Genomic DNA, 22,611 nt, shown 5'->3' with positions numbered 1-22,611 from the left:
AGGGCTTTTTAGTATGCATCGCACCCCTTTCACTGGGTAGTTGGGATGCATCACACCCTTAGCATTGAGCAACCTGTATGCTCCAGTTTTGACCAGTTCTGGGCAGTTTCCTATGGAGAAGTTTTGGGAGATGATGTAATTAGCTGACCTTGTATGAAACAATACTTTTAGGGACTTAGGAGCCCTTGGTTTATGGACATGTTTGATTGGGGTTGCAGTGCCCAAAAATGTCTATAACAGCTTCCCCCTAAAGCATGAGTTCGTTAATCTTTTGATGTCGGGTGAAATGCTTTATCATGAGGATTCGAAGTTTTTTCGAGCTGGAAGGTGACCTGTAATAAAATACAATACAATACATTATCTTCATAATATTTTTCATGATCTAGCTGAGGCGAGCATTCCCATGCTCAGCTTTATAAATTCATTTTCATGTACATAAGACAGACAACCGTCTGTGCGGGAGACTGATGATTCTAATAGAGTCATCATCCTTTGATTTGGACGACCATCTGTGCAGCAACAATGTAAATTTGATGTCTTTATTTTCCTGAATATATGATAGCCCGGATGGATGAAACTAGATTCGAGGTCTTCAAACTCATTCGATCTTCACTCAGAGTACAAGTTGATCCATGTGAAAGATGTTCTGGAGTCAAACATGGAAGGACATCCCCTGATTACCAGCCAATGATGTAAGATGTTAACAGGCACGAGAGGAATCACCAATAATGATGATGACCCTCAAGGTACTATAGTACAATTCGCGTGGTGTGAAAAGGGACTTGGCGTCGAACACCACGGAAAATCTTTCGGTCGAAGGCTAATGATGTAAAACCTATCGCCAGAAGTGAGAAACTTGCCATTGAGGCATCCAAGCTTCAAAGTACTGAAAGGGTTGTTCCTAAGTCGACTTCTTGGATAATGTGCTGATGTCGACAAGAAGCGACCCATCTAGGAGGGCCTTAATGAATCCCACATTTACGACATGGAAAGGAGTAAATGATTTTGGAGGTGAAAATGATCTGATGATACAGGGTTCAGGATGGCGGTCATGAAAGAATGGAGTGTGAATGTATTGCAGCGGATGAGACACAAGTGAATTCTCTGAGCGACTTCTCTTGAACATACCGATGACACTGACATGGATTGGTAGCATTAACCCCAAATAGGGATGGTGTGATGTACCAGTGGTGATATGACCAATGAACTGAACAACCCAACCCGACTTGGATGCGGAGTGAAAGTGTCGTGTTCAAGAGCGACTTGCTACCAATAAAGTTTCTTCAAGATTTCTTCCCAATTTTTCCCCAATCATTGCTGACCAGTACCTCATTATTTTTGTCAAGCTTGAGGAGGATAACATATGCTTGTTATATAATTTGTCCTTCAAGCAAACCCATCACTATATTTTAACGAGCCTAGCGACAGTGAAGCTCGTTCTTGTCTATATGGACAAGTTTGTCGCTATTCGGTTTTAACAGACAAATATAACTCGGTCCTTCTAAATTTTAGAGAGTATGAAAGGGACGTAAAGGAAACTCCAATAATATTTTTTCGTAATATAATCCCTTAAGTCCGAAAAAGTATAAAATAATACGAAAGGGATGAATTTTTGGTAATTTTAATGAGCCGAACAAAACAAACTCTCGATCTTTTTGTGTAATAATCCCTGAGGTCCAAAAAGATTAAAGTCTAGAGGAGGGATAGCACTTCTGGTTGCTTTAACGAGCTGGAGAGGCCAATTGCTCAGCAATTTTTTCATATTTCATGAGTCAGATGAAAAGAGCTCAAAGAAGACTCGTTTTTTGAGGAACGAGTGATAATTTCAGGTAGCAGCTGATTCCAGGTAAGGTTTGGAATTTTCCAATCACGGCAGTGTCACAAGGATGGCTAACAGGATCACTCTTCACAACTGTTCCTAAAAAGCGGTAAACAATCAAATGGAGGTGAATGATCAGCTAAAACAGAGTGGAGGTGATGATGAGAACACGACCAGGGCTCAAAAGCTGATGATAATGCATTCACAATGGTTATTTACCAGAAATTCGTTCATTTTTTAATGAGCTTAAACTCTGGGGGAACGTTTGATCATTGCTTATGTCTAATTTTTAATGAGCTTGAACTCCACATAAAAACTGCTCATGCCAGTCGTATAATAAGGACGTCTCATCGATAGGTTCAATTTTTAGGGAGCTTGCACCATTCGAAACTTTGCTCTAGATCCTCTCATTATGAAAGCTAGGAACGACCAATCCTACAAGTTTAAAGGGTTGAGAAACTACAAACTAAGAAAATAAATGGTCGCTCTTCGCTTGCATGCAAAAAGGTTTGCATGCCCCCAGGTATAGTGAAACGTTTCCAGGCTACCATATGAAAGCTCTCGATCCACATTGTAGACAAAATGCTTCCTTGGCAATGTCTACCGAAATAGACAAAGGTGAGTGGCGCGGTCGCATCCACTCACATAAGTTTGACGAGGGAATCTTATTCCAGTCTAATCCCATTTTCCTAAACATATGAGTGTGTCAAACTAGTCATATATCCTCCGCAGAAACCTACCCTATACCCAAGGTTTTCTTGCCGAAACAGGCCAGGGTGCATGCCCCATGGGTTTTAGTCATGTCCGCCCAAATCACTCGCGCTCTTCAAGTGGACGAACTGGAGATTGATGAGACATTCCTTGTGTGAAAATAACATTTAGGGATGGCATTTGACTATTAGCTATGTGTGATCCAGGGAGTGAAAGCTGGTCTACGAGCTTGACCACTCGTCCTTCATGCGGAAAACACATTACTCTAAAGAATGAGGATACAATGGCTCCCATGCTATAAATATAGTTGCACCCAAGTAGTAGATTAAAGTCTAGAGGTCCTTGGACTACCATTACGTTCATATTAACAGTTTTCCTTCTCAACGTTATGGGCACATTGGGAAGGATCCCCAACGGTCGACTGGTTCCTTTATCGAAGCCTATCAGATTTCTCATCTCAGGCAGAAGCGATGGCGAACCAAGTGCTTTCTAAGTAGTTGAGGAAAGGATACTCATAGAAGCCCCTTCATCTATGATGGTACCGGCCATGACCATTCTATAAGCTTGTACAATGATTTGGAATGGTACACTAGCTGGTAAACGGGGTCTGCCTAGTAGATTCCAATCGAAGTAAACGACTAGGTTGCTTGGAGATGGGACCGAATAGACGGCCGGATATGACTCTGACAAACTTCCTTCCTACGGTAAAGGAACAGGTAGACTACCCCCATGATGATTGGAGTCTGTATTTACGAAAAGAATTTGAACGGTGTTGTTCTCATTCTCTTCGGTGATTGTGTCATCTGAAGATGGACCTTCTAAAGACAAGACCGGGTCGACTGCCGCCTCAACCTTTTGAATTTCGTCTGGTGTGCATTCAGTGGGTTTATCTTCAATGGCGGATGCTTCGACTAACCACAATGGCATGTTGGACGGATTTTCAACTAGTGACGGACTCAGAAAGAGTTTCTTATATCCAGGAGGAAGCCGTAGCGGTGAAGCCGGACGGTTATCCAAAACTCTTTTAGCTTCATCTAGGAAAGGACAACGGTGGACGACATGATCATCTTCACACAATTTACAATGAAGTTTACATTTTCTTTTTTGTCCAAATGCTTCGCTTTCACTAGGTGAGGGTGTACTTTCAACATCATCTTCAGAGGTTGATGACACCGGATTGTGCAAACGAGGAGACCAATCCCTTAAGACCCGAGGGATGCAAGGACAATCTCGATGATAGTGGTCTCCTTTGCAAATGACACATGGAGATTTAGGCTTGGATGGTGCAGTGTGTGGATTTTCATTAGACGATGCCTGGTTACCCCTTTTCGCCTTTGGCTCCTTCTTCTTCTTCTCTTTCTTCTCCTCCCCTTTCTTCTTCTTCTTAGTTACTTGATTTTTAGCTTTACCAGCTTTATCAAGTGAAGAGGAAGGAGGAGAGGGAGAATCAGAAGAAGTAGAATGTTGGGGGGTAACTTTAGTATCATCTAGTTGCTGACTCGATTGTTCAGGAATCACGGTGTTCTGAACGACGGAGGTCAACAAGAGCCATATTGGCAAGCCAATCGTCAATCCTGGAAGTGACAATGTGGCCATATGAGGTGCACCAACATCTCCCCAAGAGGAGAAAGGACTAGGATTTCCTCCAAAGGGAAAAACTTGGTTCGTTGACTCCATTTTTCTCAACCTAAGACCAACGTGGGAATGGTGATATTATTCCGATTAAAATAAATTTTAGACGCTTTGGGACAACTCATTTTTTCAATTTTTAAGAGTTGAGAAAAAACAAAAGATGACTCTAGTCGCCTTCGATTTTTAATGAGCCTGAAGTGACAAGTGCTCACATGGACCTTTTCCTTTAAGGATTCTAAAAAGGAATGAAAGAGACTACTATGGAAATCTAGACAGAGGGATTACCAAACCAATCGCAAAACTGCAGAATACTTTTTACGGTATGGAAGTCAATCTTCCCGAATGCTGTGTTCAGTGCATTGCGACCGATAGGGTGGCAGACACAGCTTCCTATGGACAAAGGATATAGCCTATTGTGGTCTCCCAATATATACTCGACGGTACGTGGGAGCACAAGTCCGTACTAGCACTTGTCGTCTCGAAGAGGAGGAAGCACCCAACCAACAGTGAAAGCGACAGTTACTAGGCTTTACGACGCCGGAATAGTCCCTAGCCTAGACTTCCAGATGTTGTGCGTTAGGTTCCAAAGCGTTTTTATGTTCATTGAATTTATTTTAAGTTGATCTTTCTTAAGAAATTTTCCTTTCAGGCTCACCACGTGATGTAGATATACAATTCCTAAAATGCAATCTAAGATGATAAACAATCATTTAGTCTTCTTTTTGCAATGAAAATCCTAGCTAATAAAGAAAGAGAGATGATATTCTTTCAACATAGAGCAGAGAGCACACACTAAATGCACTATCCTAAATCAAAGCAACAAGTAGTCTAAATGCAAATGCACATGCATGTATTTGTTTCAACTTTCTTAATGTGTGAATGAAAAGAAGAATGCCAAGTACAAATCTGAATTGTCTTTTCAAAGCGACAGTACTAACAAATTTCTCTTCAAAAATGAAAGGAAGATAATGACGACCCTTTTCTATTTTGAATTGAAAACTACTTTCGACACTTGAAAAACTACTAATTCAAATCAAATACAAGAGTAACTGTATAATCGACCATCCAGAACAATAGAATTATTTTCTTTGACTAAAAACGACACTTGCGACACTTTCAGATCAAAAGATGACAGTTTGATTATGCTACTTCTTTGTAAAAGAGAACTGAAAATGGCGCACAATACATAAAAATATTCACAGTTATTTTCACAATGGAGGTAGAATGATGGAAAGGAAGGGGGTTTCCACAACTGTATACTAATCACAAACAACAAAACTCCTGAATAAAGCTGAAGAGAGTGAACACAGAAACCAAAATCTGAGGGCAAAAGAGGTCTTGTCTGATCAGCGCACCTGCAACACAGGGAAAGTGCGATGTAGTGCACCTACTGCACATGGGAAGTGCGATGCATACAAATTCCCAAGAGGAGAAGGTGCGATGGTCCAAGGACGAGACTTCAACCGAGTTTCAGGTTACAGTTTGCAACTCAATTAAGGGATTTATGCCGAGCAAGTGATGTACAGTAAATAGAAATCACAGGGGCTGATCTAATGAGGTTACTAGAGCCACCACTATGGCAATTAGAAGGTTTGCAAATCAATTGTTCAGTTTATAAACAAAACCCGGAGATAGACTGAAGCAACATTGATCTACTTTGCACTTGCATAGAAAATGCAGTTCAAAGGCTAGCTGGCTTGACTTCTAGCTCTGTCTGTATGTTTATAAAACAAAAAAATATAGACAAACAAACAATCTATTCGCTCCCCAGCAGAGTCACCATTTTGTTATCGGGAAATCTAGTGTCCACTCGGAGCTGCTAGTCCCACTAAGACTGGTAGCTATCTTAGAAACAAAAAAACTAAAACTACTTTCGTTTTCCTTTATGAGAAGTAGATAAGAGAGGAATGAAGGACACCAACCTCAGTCTTGTGCTTGGTTCCTTGCTCGGTTCCTCTCCTTTCTGACAGATCCTTGCCGCTTCTCCTTCATCTACCCAGCTTCAAAGAGCACCTATGGAATCAAAGCATCATAATACTATCGAAGAATAGAGATCTACAATCATAAACAATATAGGACCAAACATATATTGACCACACAAATGCATATATCATCAAACATACAAGAATGTGGAGGAAAACTTGAATAGCTTTATGAATATCAAGAATAAGCAAAGAGGATTACAACCAATTATTCTGACCCAGCATCATCCTCTAGCATGAAAGCCCTTCTTTCACCTCATGAAAAGCTTAGATCACCCAACACTATGATGTTCCACCAAGAAACCAACAACACTTCCTTACAAAATACAAAATTCCAGCCTCTCAATCTCTGGGATGAGGGATCCATATATAGATGATTGCAGGGGGGTGAGTCAGCTTCTGGGATTTTGATTAGTGTCATCTCTCTGATAGTTCTTGATTCCACTTGGAGATTGATGATCTCTTACTCATCCCTGGGCGAATTCAGAGAGGCAAGTGTCACAAGAGAAGTTTTTGGAAGATTCCATGATCATCCACCTCGAAAAATGTCTTTACCATTTGTCCACTCTCGCCCATCGCACCCTACAAAAGGGCTTTTCAGTATGCATCTTAACCTTTTCATTGGGTAAGTGGGATGCATCTCACCCTTAGCACTGAGCAACCTGTATGGTCTAGTTTTGACCAGTTCTGAGCAGTTTCCTATGGAGAACTTCTGGGAGATGATGTAATCAGCTGACCTTGTTCCTTTAGGGTATGAAACAATACTTTTAGGGACTTAGGAGCTCTTGTTTTATGGACATGTTTGATTGGGGTTGTAGTGCCCAAAAATGTATATAACATAAATTGGACTAACTGAAACTAAAATAGGACACTTGGATGAATGGTTTTGACTACCAGTCAGTGGTTTGAATTAGGTCCTCCAACACCTCCCCTTAATTACAACCACATACAAATTCAATTAAGATTCCTTTTGGTCTATGCCTCAGTTACGCTTACAACTTAAAAAGAATTGACTTCTACTACATTTAATTTTATTCTTCTCTTCTTCCGAATCCTATATCCTCCAAATTGTTTCATCCTTTTCTTCTTGTTGTAGGCTTCAAATTTCAGTTTCTTCATTTGTTGGTATAGGTATTCCATTTTTACAGGTTGTCTAACTATGTCCTAGACCACTTCAAAAAACGACTTGTATGTGGGATGTTGCCACATATTACCCTTTGTAATATTCTTTTCATTATCAATCTACTGCAACATAAAATGAGAATAAAATATTATCTCCTTAAGACTCCAATACCTGAAAATTTCATTGATGTGTTCATCATTCATGTTGTCTTCAACATTCATTTCTACTGCTTCATGCAAAATTTATCAAAGCATGGTGTTGCAATCCATTCTTCAAGGAAATTTAACTCTTCTTTGAAATCGTTCTATGTACCTGCACACTGGAAAGCAATGTTAGAATTAAAAGTATTTGTAGAACCACATTGGTTATGTTCCTTCTTCTCTGCGATGACAGCATTCTCTTATTGTGTTTCTTTCTCTCGCTCTGCCTCTGCATATATTTTCTCTTTGTGGGATTCCTTCTTTGCCTCTGCCTCTATCTTTCTTTGTCTCTTCCAGTTATTTACTAACATGTGTTGTTGCATATAGGTTACCTTCCACTTGGTTTTCAGACTCAAGTGGGATTCCTTCATCTAATAAAATCATGTCGATATCATGCTTTTGTTGCATCATCTGCAACCATTCATCATTATTCAAAAAATATTCATCAAAGTTTACATTAACAATATTCATTTTTGGATTCACCATAACACTGATTGTTCCAACGATAATTTCACTATCATCAATAAGATTTGTTGTTGAATTGACCAAATCCTCATCCACTTGTGCCTATGCACAGTGGGATTCACGAGCATTTATGTGCTCCTTCTCTTCTTCTTCTGCAAATTCTTCATAGACAACATCCACTTGTGGCTGATCATAGTGGGTTTCAGAAAACTTTTCAATGTCACTCCTTGCACCAAAATGCCTCTCTAGGATATCCTAGGCCTCCTTGGCTATCTTGGTATCTGAATTAGGGGTAGAATTTTGTCATCTACAGATTATTTATGCATTTTAATGCAAAGGAATCATTTTTCCTCTTCACTTCAAATTCTTTCAAAACCCCTTCATACATCTCTAGTTATTGCTTCGACTTTATTAGCCTCTTTTTGTTTCCCATTTGTTGTGTTGTCTCAACAATGACAATGGCTCACAGTGACGAAATGTAACAAACGTGGCTCAAGAACCAAAACAAATTCACCTTTACCATTTAAAGGGCCATTAATGAAAGATAAAGTCTTCAAAGCACATCAAAGTCTTGAATGATCCCATTGAAAGACCACTTTTTAAATAAAATTGAGGCCACTTTTTTAATAAAAAAATATTCAACTAAGAAAGGAGGTACCAGTCAGTTGGTGATGTGCACCGGCCTCACAAAAATGAAAACATTTTTTAAATATTTCCCATAACACACATTTCTTTTAAATTTCAAATATATCTTATAACACCGGTGTTGTTTTTGTCGTTAGTAAAAAAAATTGAACATGAAAAAGACTTTGAAGAACCTTTTCAATGGTGACTTGTGGTGCTTTGACTTTGGTGACATGGTCATTTAGCCGAAGAAAAGAACTGATAGTGCCTTAAGCCTTTAAAATAATCCTTTTTTTTTTAATTCTGCTTTTTCATCTAAGAAAACTTCAGGGTGCCTAATGCTAGCGCTAAATCGCTCTTTTTCTAACTTTCATAAGTTTGCCAAGTTCAACTCACATGAGAAAGGAAAGCAAGTGTGATGATCACTAAAATTTATTTTTTTAAGAAAACAACTAAATTGGTTAGTGTGCAGCGACTTCTCTTTGACTTTGATCTCCACTTGAACTGTCTTCCTTGAGTCTTCATCCTCAAGCTCCTCTCAAGCTTTATATTAAAAAAAAAAGGGTTTCTCTCAATATGTAATATCCTTTCCTGTCTGCTGCTCTTAAAGAGACTTAAGCAGATTGAAGCTCTGATACTATGACAAAGAATGAAAAATTATGAGAAGAATATTTTCTCTTCTCAGTATTATGAATGAGTTAAATAATATTACATTGGAGACATCAACAATAAAGGACTGGAATGATATTGAACTAAACCAGACTAATTGAAACTGAACCATAACACTTGGAAGGATGGTTTTGACACCTAACAAAAAATTGGAATTAGATTCTCCAACAATTTAATTTGATATCTGGGTGAGACTTTCTGTATAAAAACATTTGGCCTACAAATTTAAAGAACAAATAGGGAATGGTGGAATATCTTTAACATTATGAAAGCATGTATCTATCACAACTAATGGAGTATCAAATTTGAAGAGATGAATAAAGATTGTCTTTTAATTATGGAGACCGAAAACATCTTAGTTGGAATGTGTGATCCAAAAACAGATACAAACAAAGAGATCAAATGATTTTTAATCTCTGAATATTGAAAAACTGAACTCAGTAATACAAAAATATCAACGAGATTAAAATGTTTGTGTTTTAGTTATGGAGACCAAAAACATCTTAGTTGGAATGCGTCATCCAAAAACAGATTGTTGGAGGTACTACACACCTAAGACCTTCATTACTGGCACATGCAAACACTTAGTTAGAGCATTCACTGACATGCAAGGCTTCAACATTGGAATGTTCACCAAATTGGCGCCTTTGACTATCCATGCATGCATGGGACTACATGCAATATTTTTTCTGCATGATTTACTCCCTGATTTGCTCCTCCTTTCACTCCGCAACTAACTAGTTCTCTCCAGAACTTACTGTAGGTGTTGAGTCCTATCATTGATCACCACTATGGCGCATTACCTTGGGATCTTCACCCAGTGATGCATATTAGTTGACTCTCATGTAGTATATCATGAGTATTGTTACCTATTTTATGTAAATAAATAATTCTTTTTGTTCTTTTGATTTTTTTAGTGTTTTTTCTCTACAAAGCTATGTGTTCAACCTTTACTAGCTAGATTCATCTATGCATGTTTTCTAACACATTTACATGGAATCAAAGCCCATAGGTTGCTAGATAAAAGGCGCACCACTACTTTATTTTGTAGGTATAATAGCTTGGAGATCAAAGATCGATAGAAAAATGGAGTTCCCAAAGCATCAATCCTAACACCGTACAACTATCACAAATGGAAGGACCAAATTGCTCGATACCTTCATCAGAAACGGTTGTACAGGATTACCATGGCTGCAAAAGTGGAACCCACTTCAGCCATAGAGAAATCCAAGTACCTAAACCACATGGATGAGGCCCATGGATCCATATGCATGTGCATCTCCTCAGAGTTGCAATTTCATGTATCTTCCTATAGTACTCCCAATGAGATTTGGAAAAAGGTTGAAGAAATATACAGGAAATAGGATGAGATGAAAGGACATCTGCTCGAAGTGGAGCTACTCTCATTGGATCCACAAAACTACGACAAAATTCAAGACTTCTTCACCAAATATAATGATTTATTGCTGCAACTCAAGGGTTGTGGATTTGACAAATCCAAGGAGGAGAGTCACCAAGTTCTCTCTATTATGTCAAAGCTTGGACCAAAATACTCCATCTTTGTCTCTACATTTCATTCAATAAGGCTCGCAATAGGTAAATCCTACACTATGCCTTCTCATGAAGAGTACATGGAGTCCCTCACTTTTGAGCAAGATAAACTCATTGGCATGGGGAAAATAAAACCTCCAAAAGTGCATGCACTTGCTGTGCATGACGGTAGCCACAATAAAAATCTCAGATATTATTCAAATCAAAAAAATCAGCAGCAAAAAGACAAGGGAAAGGTGAATTCCCATCCAAAGAAGGAAGGGTACACCAAGCCCTTCAATGACTACTCCAGCTCCAAAAATGAGAAAGGGAAGAAAGGAGACAAATGCATCTACTATCACCAAGGATTCCATTCGGAATCCTCTTGCATGAAGAAACAAATTGACAAAATGGTAGAAATCCTTTAGAGGCACAACCTTGAGGACCTCATCCCTCAAGGCGCCATGAAGAAAACGTAGGATTCGCCACATGGGAAAGGTAACAATTTTCATGCTTTAGTTGCAATTAAATCTTCCCCTTATGCATGGATTATAGATTCTAGTGCATCACATCATATGACTGCTGCAAAGGATGTCTATTCCTCTTTGGATGCATACAAAGGACCTCCCATCCTCATGGTAGATGACTCACCTATTGAGGTCACTGCAAAAGGTAGAGTGGAACTTTTACACGGAAGCTTTGAAGATGTGCTTCATGTTCCAAAACTTTCGGTAAACGTGCTTTCAGTTTATTAGATCACTCACTCCAGCACCAAAGAGAGAGTGGAATTCACTCCAGATGCAGTGAACATATATGACCTACATATCAGCTCCAAAATTGCAACTGGTGAGGTAAACAATGGAGCTAGACTGTATACATTGTTTGAATTTATTGAATCTGAATCCTCCTTATTGCTTACACATGCTGATGATAGTAGTAGGCTTTGGAATGAGAGGTTTGGTCTCTCAGATTATAGGTATATGCAGAAGCTAAGCAAGCATGAGATGTTGGAAGGTTTGCCAAATATCAGTTTCTCCAAAGGAGTTTGTGAAGGGTGTGTCTTTGGCAAACATCCTAGAGAAAAGTTTGACACCGACAAGACTCACAGAGCATCCTCTCTTCTAGATCTGATCCATAGTGATCTCACGGGGCATTTTCCTCATCCTTCCATCAACAAAGCAAGGTATGTGCTTACATTTATTGATGATTTCTCACGATATACTTGGGTGTATCTTCTCAGGGCCAAATCTGAAGTTTTTGCGCACTTTGAAGATTTGAAAGCACTAGTTGAGACACAGTCAGAGAGAAAGATCAAAGCCCTTTGTACAGGCAATGGGGATGAATATTTTAACATAGAACTTCAGAACCTTTGCCTTGAGTCTGACATACATTTGTAGCACACAGTTCCATACACTCCGCAATAGAATAGAGTTGCTGAGAGGAAGAACCAATCTCTCAAAGAGTTGGCCTCCTGCATGCTGCATGCTAAGTCACTACCTCATAAGCTATGGGTTGAAGCACTTAATTGTGCTAACTACATCCAGAACAGATCTCCTCATAGATCTGTCAAGGATCAAACCTCCTTTAAGGCTTGTAGCAACACTCAACCGAAGGTCACCCACTTCCGTGTTTTCGGCTCCCGGACATGGGCCCGAATCCCCTCTGAAAAGAGGAAAGCTCTTGATCCACAAAGCATTGAGTGCATCTTTGTTGGATACCCTGATGGTGTGAAGGGATTTTATCTTTGAGGTTTTTGCGAGTCTCATGTTTGTGTAGATTTTCTTCCGAATCCATCGCATTCAATTTCCTTTTAGATTGACGTTTCGAACCAGCGACGGTGGTCCATCTTCAGGGTGTGAAGGGATATCTACTCCTCATTTACTCTACGAACGAGCTCATTATTGAGCGAAGTGTCCAATTTGAGGAAAGTCTCTCACATGCATCTCAATTGTCGTATGCAGACACCTTTTATCTACCTCATGACCAAGCTAATGACTCAGTACACTCAGATGCAGATATAGAGCATGCAGATGCCAAGGTAGAGCATGCAGATGCAAAGACAGAGTCTTTAGATACGAATCCAGTGCATGCAAATGATGATCCACATCCAAGCCTAGATCGGGCTTCCAGCAGTGAACCAACTTCCCCTGTCATAAATTAGAGAACAAGAAGCTTCAGTGAGATATATGCACAAGACCACCCAGCTGCTAGAAATGGTCTTGTGGGGGATAATTCTGATCGTCGGAGGACTAGCTCAGAGTTTATTGAGCCTCCTCTTGCCCTCATTGCCACTTAACCAACACCATCCCGGAATTGTCATTTGGTTCAGTCTTATGATCCGCAGTCTTATGTTGAGGCTATTGGGCATCCCTCTTGGGAGTCCTCCATGAAGGAGGAGTACAACTCCCTCCTTGAGAACCAGACTTGGGATCTAGTCCCCCTTCCTTCAGTAAGGAAACTTGTCTGATGCAAATGGGTCTATAGGACCAAGAGTGCTGCAGATGGGCAAATCAAAAGATAGAAATCTAGGCTAGTAGCCAAAGGCTTCCAACAAGTGCATGGCATTGATTATGATGAGACCTTTGCTCCAGTATCAAAGATGGATTCCATATGCCTTGCACTTGCCATTGTGGCTACACATGGGTGGGAAGTACATCAGATGGATGTGAAGAATGCATTTCTTCACGGAGACCTATGTGAGGAGATCTACATGGAGCAACCACATGGTTTCATTCAGGATTCATCTTTGGTCTGCAGACTGAAGAAGTCTCTCTATAGCCTTAATCAGGCCCCGAGAGCTTGGTATGCAAAGACATATTATTTTCTTTTATCACAAAACTTTGAAAGATGTAAGTTTGATCTAAATTCTTACATGCTCAGGACACATGACTCTCTTCTTATCTTAGTTTTGTATGTGGATGATCTCCTGATCACCGACAGCTCGGCTTCAGCCATTGCTGCAGTAAAGAGGACCTTGCATGATAGGTTCTTGATGACAGACATGTGTCAATTACACTTCTTTCTTGGTCTTGAGATCAGCCAGGATGCCACAGGCATCAAACTCTCTTAGGCTAAGTATGCACAGGATCTCTTTGAGAGATTTCACATGACTGACTACAAGCCAACTCTGACTCCTTTTCTGTCTGGGGTCCTCCTTGAGGATGGAGGTGACATTCCATTAGTTGGAAGTACTCTCTATCAATAGCTAGTGTGGAGCTTACTGTACCTCACCCACTCCAGACCAGATCTCTCATATGCAGTAGGGGCAATTTCCAAATACATGCAGGCCCCACATGAGGTACACTGGAAAGCTGCTAAGTGCATCCTCTAATATGTGCAGGGCACCATCACCTTCGGGATTCACTATGGAGCAGGCACTGCATTGAATGTCCTTGGCTTCATAGATTTTGATGCGGCGAGCGACAACATTGATTGCAAGTCCACCTCCAGATATTCACTCAGTCTAGGGTCTGGCCCTATCTGTTGGTCGAGTAAGAAGCAGGTTGTTAATGCTCTCTCTTCAGCTAAGGCAAAGTACAAAGGAGTAGTCAACATCACCATTCAGGCTCTGTGGCTACAACACTTCCTCACTGAGTTGGGTGTCCAATTCCACCATCCCATTGTCATCTGGTGTGACAACCAGAGCACTCTCGAATTTTGCAGGGATCAAGTACAGCGGTAGCGGATGAAGCACATAGAGATCCATATGCACTACATCAAAGACTTAGTACATGATCGGGTCATTGATTTGCAGTTTTGTCCTTTAGTAGAACAGACTACAGACATCTTCACCAAGACATTCACTGAGCAGAAGTTTCAGTCTCTACGCGATCATCTTGGAGTGAAGGACATAGTTGATTATCAACTATCTTTTCTTCCTCTTTTCTTTTTATTACATTGTATTTTTTTTTGGGGGGGGGGGGGGGTTCCCACGAGATTTTCCCTCTTTCCTCAATTCTAGCACAAGTTGCACTGTATTTTAGGTGACATTTTGCCTTAGCTTCCAGGGCCCATTTTCTATTTTTCCCCATAGTGGTTTTCACGGGGGGTGTTGCAAGTACTACACACCTAGGACCTTCATTACTGGCACATGCAGACACTTAGTTAGAGCATTCACTAACATGAAAGGCTTCAACATTGGAATCTTCACCAGATTGGCACCTTTGACTGTCCATGCATGCATGGGACTACATGCAAGATCCTTTATGCATGATTTACTCCTTTATTTGCTACTCTTTTCACTCTGCAACTGGCTAGTTCCCTCTGGAACTTGTTGTAGGTGTCGAGTCCTCTCATTGATCACTGCTATGGTGCCTTACCTTGAGATCTTCACCCAGTGATGCATATTAGTTGACTCTCATGTAGTATATCATGAGTATTATAACCTATTTTCTGTAAATCAATAATTATTTTTGTTCCTTCGATTATTTTAGTGTTTCTGCTTGATCTGGGGATCTTTTGCTTATAGACGTATGAAAAGAATCACATGTAGAAATTGCAGCTTAACATAGAAATTTAATGTGCCCATAAGAAAGAAGAAGAAACACATAAAGGCATGAAAAGAAGACAACAAGACTTGATAACGGAGTTCATCCAACTTTGACTATGTATCCAGGCCCTGCTCGATCAGTTGGGAGGCCTTCATCCATTAAATGGCATGAAGAGAACAGAGTACAATCATCAGTTACATAAAAGGGGGTTTATACCTCCATTCTAGAAAATGGCTGAGAAATGGAGAACCCAAATGAGGAAATGGATAGCACCACTACACTCATGACATCAAGAAGGGTAGAAACCATATAAAATTTGCCCAATTCAGACAAAATGATCAATTTCCCCTCCTGCAAGCTGCTGCCTCGAATTGTGTGCCAAAGTCCTCTCTCCCCGTACTTTCTATGTGCATCGGGTTTTATAATCATGGATTTGTTACAAGTCTGCTTAAATTGGGGTTCGGATTTGTTTATAATAGAAGTCGTTCAACAAAAACCCTGGAATAGTTCTTTTTTGCTCAAAAGTGATAATACATAAAAAACAATGAAAAAACCAAAATCCCAGACGTAAAATTTCCTTAAATTGGGATTATAGACCATCAGGTATGGCCCCCCATATTGCAATCGGCATATCGCTAGTTCAATAGTCCTGTTAGCGGGGGATTGCCTACCGTCGATTGCTGATCACCGATATCGTCGATATTTGCGTATCGCATCGACCCGATCGCATCAATATATCACATCACTACGGCCCAGGTGTCCTGGTCCTATCCGTTGGGTTTTGCCAACCCGATACACCAATCCAGTTACTCCATCCCAATATCGCCGATTGCTTGCCCCTGATTGTGATTTAGTTGGAGATCGTTGATCGGGGGTTCCGCTGCGCCTGCCTTAAGCCCGCCTCTTGACAACTCTGATTGTGATTTTCCTTTTAAAAGCTTTAAGTCCATTTTTAGGAGAACTCTTTTCGTGATAAATTCATCATACGAACTCGGATTTGAGTGTCATTCACATCGTTGGAATCAGGGTGATGAGCACTTCAATCTGATGTGTAGATACTTAATTTTCTACCACTTTGAATTTTAAGGTTTTCCATGCAATTGTATCTGAAGATCCACCTGGATCAATCCTCCCCCTTGAGGGTCTTTTGGACCACCAAAAGCTTTATTAGTGAATTGGCAAGTGAGGGAATTGTTCCCCCACCCTTTCCTTCTCTAGCCATTTTTTCTTGGTGGGGTGCATCCCCTTGAAACCAACTCGAAGGTATTCCACATCTCCTTGCTGTGAAGTCTTGATTCTTCTACCAAGGATGATGTATTCAGGTAACTCATCGAGATATTCTGGTGCAAAGTCATCAACTGTAGGAACTGTGGCCACCTCATCGGTGTCCATAATCAATGGTGGTTCATACAGCTTTAAGTTCTCCACATTCACTATTGAGTACATCTGCATATATATCGGCAAATCAAGATGAAAGGCATTGTTTCCAATCCTCTCTAAAATGGTGAATGGGCCATACCGGATTGGTCACAACTTCTTCCCTTCACCCTTCATCCTATCCTTACTAATGTGGAACCACACTTTGTCTCCCACTTGGAATTGATGGTCGACTCGGTGTTTATCATGTCGAGCCTTGTAATGGGCTTGACTTTTCTCGAACTGCTCTTGTATTGCTTGGTGAATCCACTAGATTCGCTAAATGAACTACTGAGCTTTGTCCCTATCATTATGTCCACCAGAGTCATCTTCCCTTCCAAAGACCATATCAAAAAGGTCATTTAGCAGATAACCAAAACATGTCTCAAATGGTGAACACTGCATAGATTAGTGCACTGCTCGGTTGTAGGAATGTTGTACATATGGGAGATTCTCATCCCACAACTTAGGATGTTTCCCACAATAGACTCGTAACAAGTGTACCATGGTGCAATTGACAACCTCTGTTTGTCCATCAGTCTGTGGATAAAATTTTGTGCTACATTTCAATTTGGTGTCCATCATCTTCAACAAGCTGGTCCAAAACTCTCCAAGAAAGCAAGAGTCCCGATCTAACACAATTAATGTGGGTAGTCCAAAATGGACCCAAACAGGCTGAAAGAAAAGATAAACAGTTTGCTCTATAGTGATCTAATTTTTACAAGGCATTATAATACACATCTTGCTAAAACGGTCAATGATGACATACAAATAGTTGTGACTCTTTCTCGAAAAAGGAAACCTCCTACAAAGTCCATCGACACACTTTCCCATGGACGACTCGGAATAGGGAGTGGTGTGTAGAGCCCAAGTTTTCTATTAGAGGGCTTTGAAACAGAACACATCACACAACCCTTTACATAGCAAGTCACAATGTTCTTCATATGAGGCCAAAAACAAAAAACTTTGTACATGACATAACGTCTTTTCGACACCAAAGTGTCCAGACACAAGAGAGGTGTGGTCCTCTCAAATTACATGTACTCTTTCCCTTGTGGGAATACACAATTTTCCAAGATGATACAATAGTTTCCCCTACAAGTGATAGTTGTCCACCTGTGAACCATGGGTTAGTTTTGCATAAATCTCTTTAAAGTCATCATCATTAGCATATTGTTTAGCATAACTCTCAAAAGACAATGAAGCATTATGCAAAATAAGAGAAGCAGAAATAGGAGGGCGAGATAGCATATCGGAAAATTTATTGCTAGTTCCCTTCTTATACTTTATTACCAGATGAAACTATTGAAGAAAACCCATCCACTTGAAATGACAAGATTGCTGCTACTTGGTTTGTGACTGAAGGTACTACAGGGGCTGATGATCCGTATGGATGTTGGTCTCCTTGCTGATCAAGTAGTGTTTCCACTTTTTCACACTCTGCATCAAGGCATAAATCTCCTTGTCATAAGTGGGATAGTTTATCACAGCTTGAGAAAACTTCTCAGAATGGTAACAAATCAGCTTCTTTTTCTGCATCAGTATAGCTCCCATGGCAAAACTGTTGGCATCAGTTTCGATCTCAAATGGCTGTTGGAGATCGAGTAAGGCTAAGACTGGCATGGTGGTGATCTTTTCTTTCAATTTTTCTAAGGACTTTTGCTATCTTCCTCCCCATTGGAAGACTTGTTTCACACTTTTCAATGTGTGCAAAGGTGCTGCAATAACAAAGAAATTGGCAATAAATCTCCTCCAATACTAGACTGCACCTAAAAAGCTGTGGACCTCGGTTACACTAGTAAGCTTAGGCCAATTTACAATTGCTTCAACTTTAGAGGGATCAATTTTTAAATGAACATGACCAACAGTATGAGCTATGTAACCTAAAGAGGTTTTCCCGAACTCACACTTTGACAACTTTACATAGAGTTTTTCTTTTTTCAATACATCAAGCACTTTCTTCACATGACACACATGTTCATTCCAATTTTTACTAAAGACAAGTATATCATCTAAATATACAAGAACAAATTCATCAATGAAAGGCCTAAAGAGATCATTCATGGCCCTCATAAAAGTGGCTGGAGCGTTGCAAAGTCCAAATGGCATCACCATCCATTCGAACAGCCCCTGTTTGGTCTTGAAGGCAGTTTTCCACACGTCCTGCTCTACAATTCGAACCTGGTGATAACCACTGCGCAAATTGAATTTGGTGAAATAGATAGCATTCTTTAACTGATCTAATAAATCATATTTACATGGAAGAGGGTAGTGATTTTTCACCATGATTTTGTTTAGCACGCGGTAATCCATGCACATCCTCCATGTGCCATCTTTCTTTGGTGCTAAGACAATCGGTGAGCCACACGAAGAAGTGCTCAGCCTGATGACCCCTTGGTCTAGCAATTCTTGCACCTGTTTCTTGATTTCCTCCATCTCAACGGTCGCCATCTTGTACATGCCAATATTTGGTAAAGAAGTATCATGTTGCAAATGGATATCATGTTGGATTTCCCTCTTTGGAGGTAATCCCTTCGGTTCATGAAATAGCTCATCACAATTAGAAATTAATTCAGATAATTCTTGTTTATGTTCCTGATTGCAGGCCTGGAAAGCATTAGATAATTCTGCATTTTTTTCCCTTACAACCATCAGCATCCAACCCTTACTGGAATTCACTAGCATTTTCATTTGTCCAGAACTTATAAGACTGGCATTGATTTTATTTTGATGAGCCCTTACAATATATCCTACCCCATAATTTGTGATTTGGTATTTGTTTTCACGACGGAAAAAGACTTCCTTTCTATCATATGGATACGAACTCCCTAACACCATGCCATAGATATCCAATGGTATCACATCAAGTTCTACTTCATCCACTGGCTTGGAAGTGATTACAAATTTTACTTTATACTACTGGTTACATTCAGTTTTGCTTTATCATGTATCCATCCAAGCGGGTAAGGTTTCAGATGTGGTTTTGTTTCTAAGCCGAGTTTCTTTACCAAGGATTCTGCAATTAAGTAGGCCTGGGACCCAGTATCAAACAAAGTTTCTACTCTAGTGTGATTTATGACAACTCTGATATGAAACAGTTCAATTCTCTTTCGATCATTAGGAAGGGACTCATTTACTGAACTAGTGCATTCATGCGATTCAGAATTAACATGAGGTGTAAGAGTACCTATTGTTCTTGCTACTGTGATCAACGCTCAATCTCCAGAATCTAATCCAAGGTCTTGCTATGTAGTTGCGACTGTCTTCTGCTTCCCTTTTCCTCCACACTTCTCTGGACGCAATTTTGGGTGTTGTTTCCAACAATGATCGTCATCGTGGCCTTCCTTTTTGCAGTGATTGCAATATGACCTTTCCCCTTCTTTGGCTTCTACCGCCTTCTTCTCCTTTCCTTTCCATTTCGCTTTAGATTTTCCATTGGGAGGTTTGAATGGTGTTTTTCTTGAATGAGCATCTCTTTCATTTTTGCCCATGTTCTCAATATGAATTTCTTTTACGCTGGCTGAGTCAATAGTGGTTGGTTCAAATAACAATAATGAATGCCTAATGTAACTATGTATCAATCCAATGTACTTAGTTACTACTTCACGTGTATCAAGTGCAATACCCAAATTAAGTGTTTGTTTTCAAAACACCTTTGTAAAACTCTGAACATAGTGACCTTTGCCTTGCCTTAAATATGACCAATTCATTAATGCTTTTTTCTCATAACCCAAGGGGTAAAATTGTTCCTTTAGCACAAAAATAAAATCAGGCCATGAGGAGAAGAGGTTACCCACATTCTTACTACTCTGCAATTTTCTCTCCCACCAAATGAGAGCGGTGCTGCTCAATCGTAGAGAGTCCAGCTAAATATTTGCCTCATCCTCCACGATCTGCTAAATCCTGCAATAGACCTCAATCTGCCTAAACCAATTATTAAGCTTCTCTGCGTTACTTTCACCATTAAACATGGGAGGATAAAATTTAACAATCCGCGATTATGGTGGTGAGAGGAAGAAGAACTTCCACTCGTGGAAGGAGAAGGAGGGGGTTCTTCTCCACCATTTCTAGGCGCTGAACCTTGTTATTTTGGGTTTCTCTCTTCTTCTTTCTCTAGCCATAAAACCAACTTACATGGCATTCTCTGCCATTGAAAAGAAGGTCTTGCAGAAATTGCGCTCCCCTTCAGGATGAGCTTCATCTTCTGCCATGTTTCTCCTTCGATGTGCACGCACCGCTTCGGGATTGAAAGGCTCTAGTTCCCCTTTGCCTCTTCGAAGCCTGTTTCTTGTTACCATACAAACATGAAATTCAAATATAAAAATCCCTGCTCTGATACCACTTGATCCAGAGATCTTTTGCTTATAGATGTATGAAAAGAATCACATTTAGAAATTGCAGCTTAACATAGAAATTTAATGTGCACACAAGAAAGAAGAAGAAACACATAAAGGCATGAAAAGAAGACAAAAATACTTGATAACAGAGTTTGTCCAACTTGGACTATGTCTCTGGGCCTTGCTCGATCAATGGAGAGGCCTTCATTCAATAAATGGCATGAAAATAAGAGAATACAATCATCAGTTACATAAAAGGGGGCTTATACCTCCATTCTAGAAAATGGCTGAGAAATGGAGAACTCAGATGAAGAAATGGATAGCACCACTGCGTTCGTGGTGTCGAGAAGGGAAGAAACCATATAAAATTTTCTCAATTCAAACAAAATGATCAATTGCCCCTCCTGCAAGCTGTTGCCCCAAACTGTGTGCCAAAATCCTCTCTCCCCATACTTTCTACGTGCATCAGGTTTTATAATCATGGATTTGTTACAAGCGCACTTAAATCAGGGGTCAGATTTGTTTATAATAGAAGTTGTTCAACAAAAACCCCAGAATAGTTCTTTTTCGCTCGAAAGTGATAGTACATAAAGACCAATGAAAAACCGAAATCCCGGACTTCAAATTTCCTTAAATCAGGCTTATAGACCCATCGGGTCCAGCCCCCCATATCGTAATTAGCATATTACTGGTTCAATAGTGTTGTTAGCGGGGGATTTCCAACTGTCGACCGCTAATCGCCAATATTGTCGATATCGGCGTATCACATCGACCCGATTGCATTGGCATATAACATCGCTATGGCCCAAGGGTCCTGGTCCTATCCGTTGGGTTTTGCCGACCCGATCCGCTGATCTGATCGCTCCATCCCGATATCGCCGATTGTTTGCCCCCGATTGCGATTTAGTTAGACGTCGCTGATCAGCGGTTCCGCTATGCCTGCCTTAAGCCGGCCTCTTGTGTCCTTCGATTTCGATTTTCCTTTTAAAGTCTTTAAGTCCATTTTTAGGAGAAATGCTTCCTTTTTTGAAAGGAACAAAGGCAAACTCGTTTCGTGATAACTTCATCATCCGGACTTGGATTGGAGTGTCATTCGCACCGTTGAAATCAGAGTGACGAGCACTTCGATCTAATGTCCAGATACTTGATTTTCTACCACTTTGAATTTTTAGCTTTTCCATGCCATTGTATCTGAAGATCCACCTAGATCATTGCTTTTCAAAGTTGTGTGTTCAACCTTTACTAGCTAGATTCATCTGTGCAGGTTTTCTAACACATTTACATAGATAAAAAAAAGATCGAATGATTTTTAATGTTTGAGCATTGAAAAAATGAACTCAGTAATAAAAAAATATCAATGAGATTAAAATGTTAGTTTGACCGATAAAACTACAAGAACTAGTGTTCACCAGATTCCATTCCATGATCGAGCCAAGCATGTCCTTTATATTTAGGATATCCTCTATACGGCGAAGGATAAAGATAGGAAGAGGTGCAAGAGTAAAGCTATCCAAGTCTAAAGTAGTCTTTGGTTAAGATCGAACCCTTTATGTTGGGATGGGTTTGCACGTTAGGTAGAAACTACTAAAATTGGCATTCAATATGGTTAATCC

This window comes from Pinus tabuliformis, chromosome 8 (assembly GCF_031772625.1).
Source record: "Pinus tabuliformis cultivar Carrire ecotype Pingquan chromosome 8, CPIR1, whole genome shotgun sequence".
Taxonomy (NCBI): domain Eukaryota; kingdom Viridiplantae; phylum Streptophyta; class Pinopsida; order Pinales; family Pinaceae; genus Pinus; species Pinus tabuliformis.
This window is presented reverse-complemented; position numbering follows the sequence as displayed.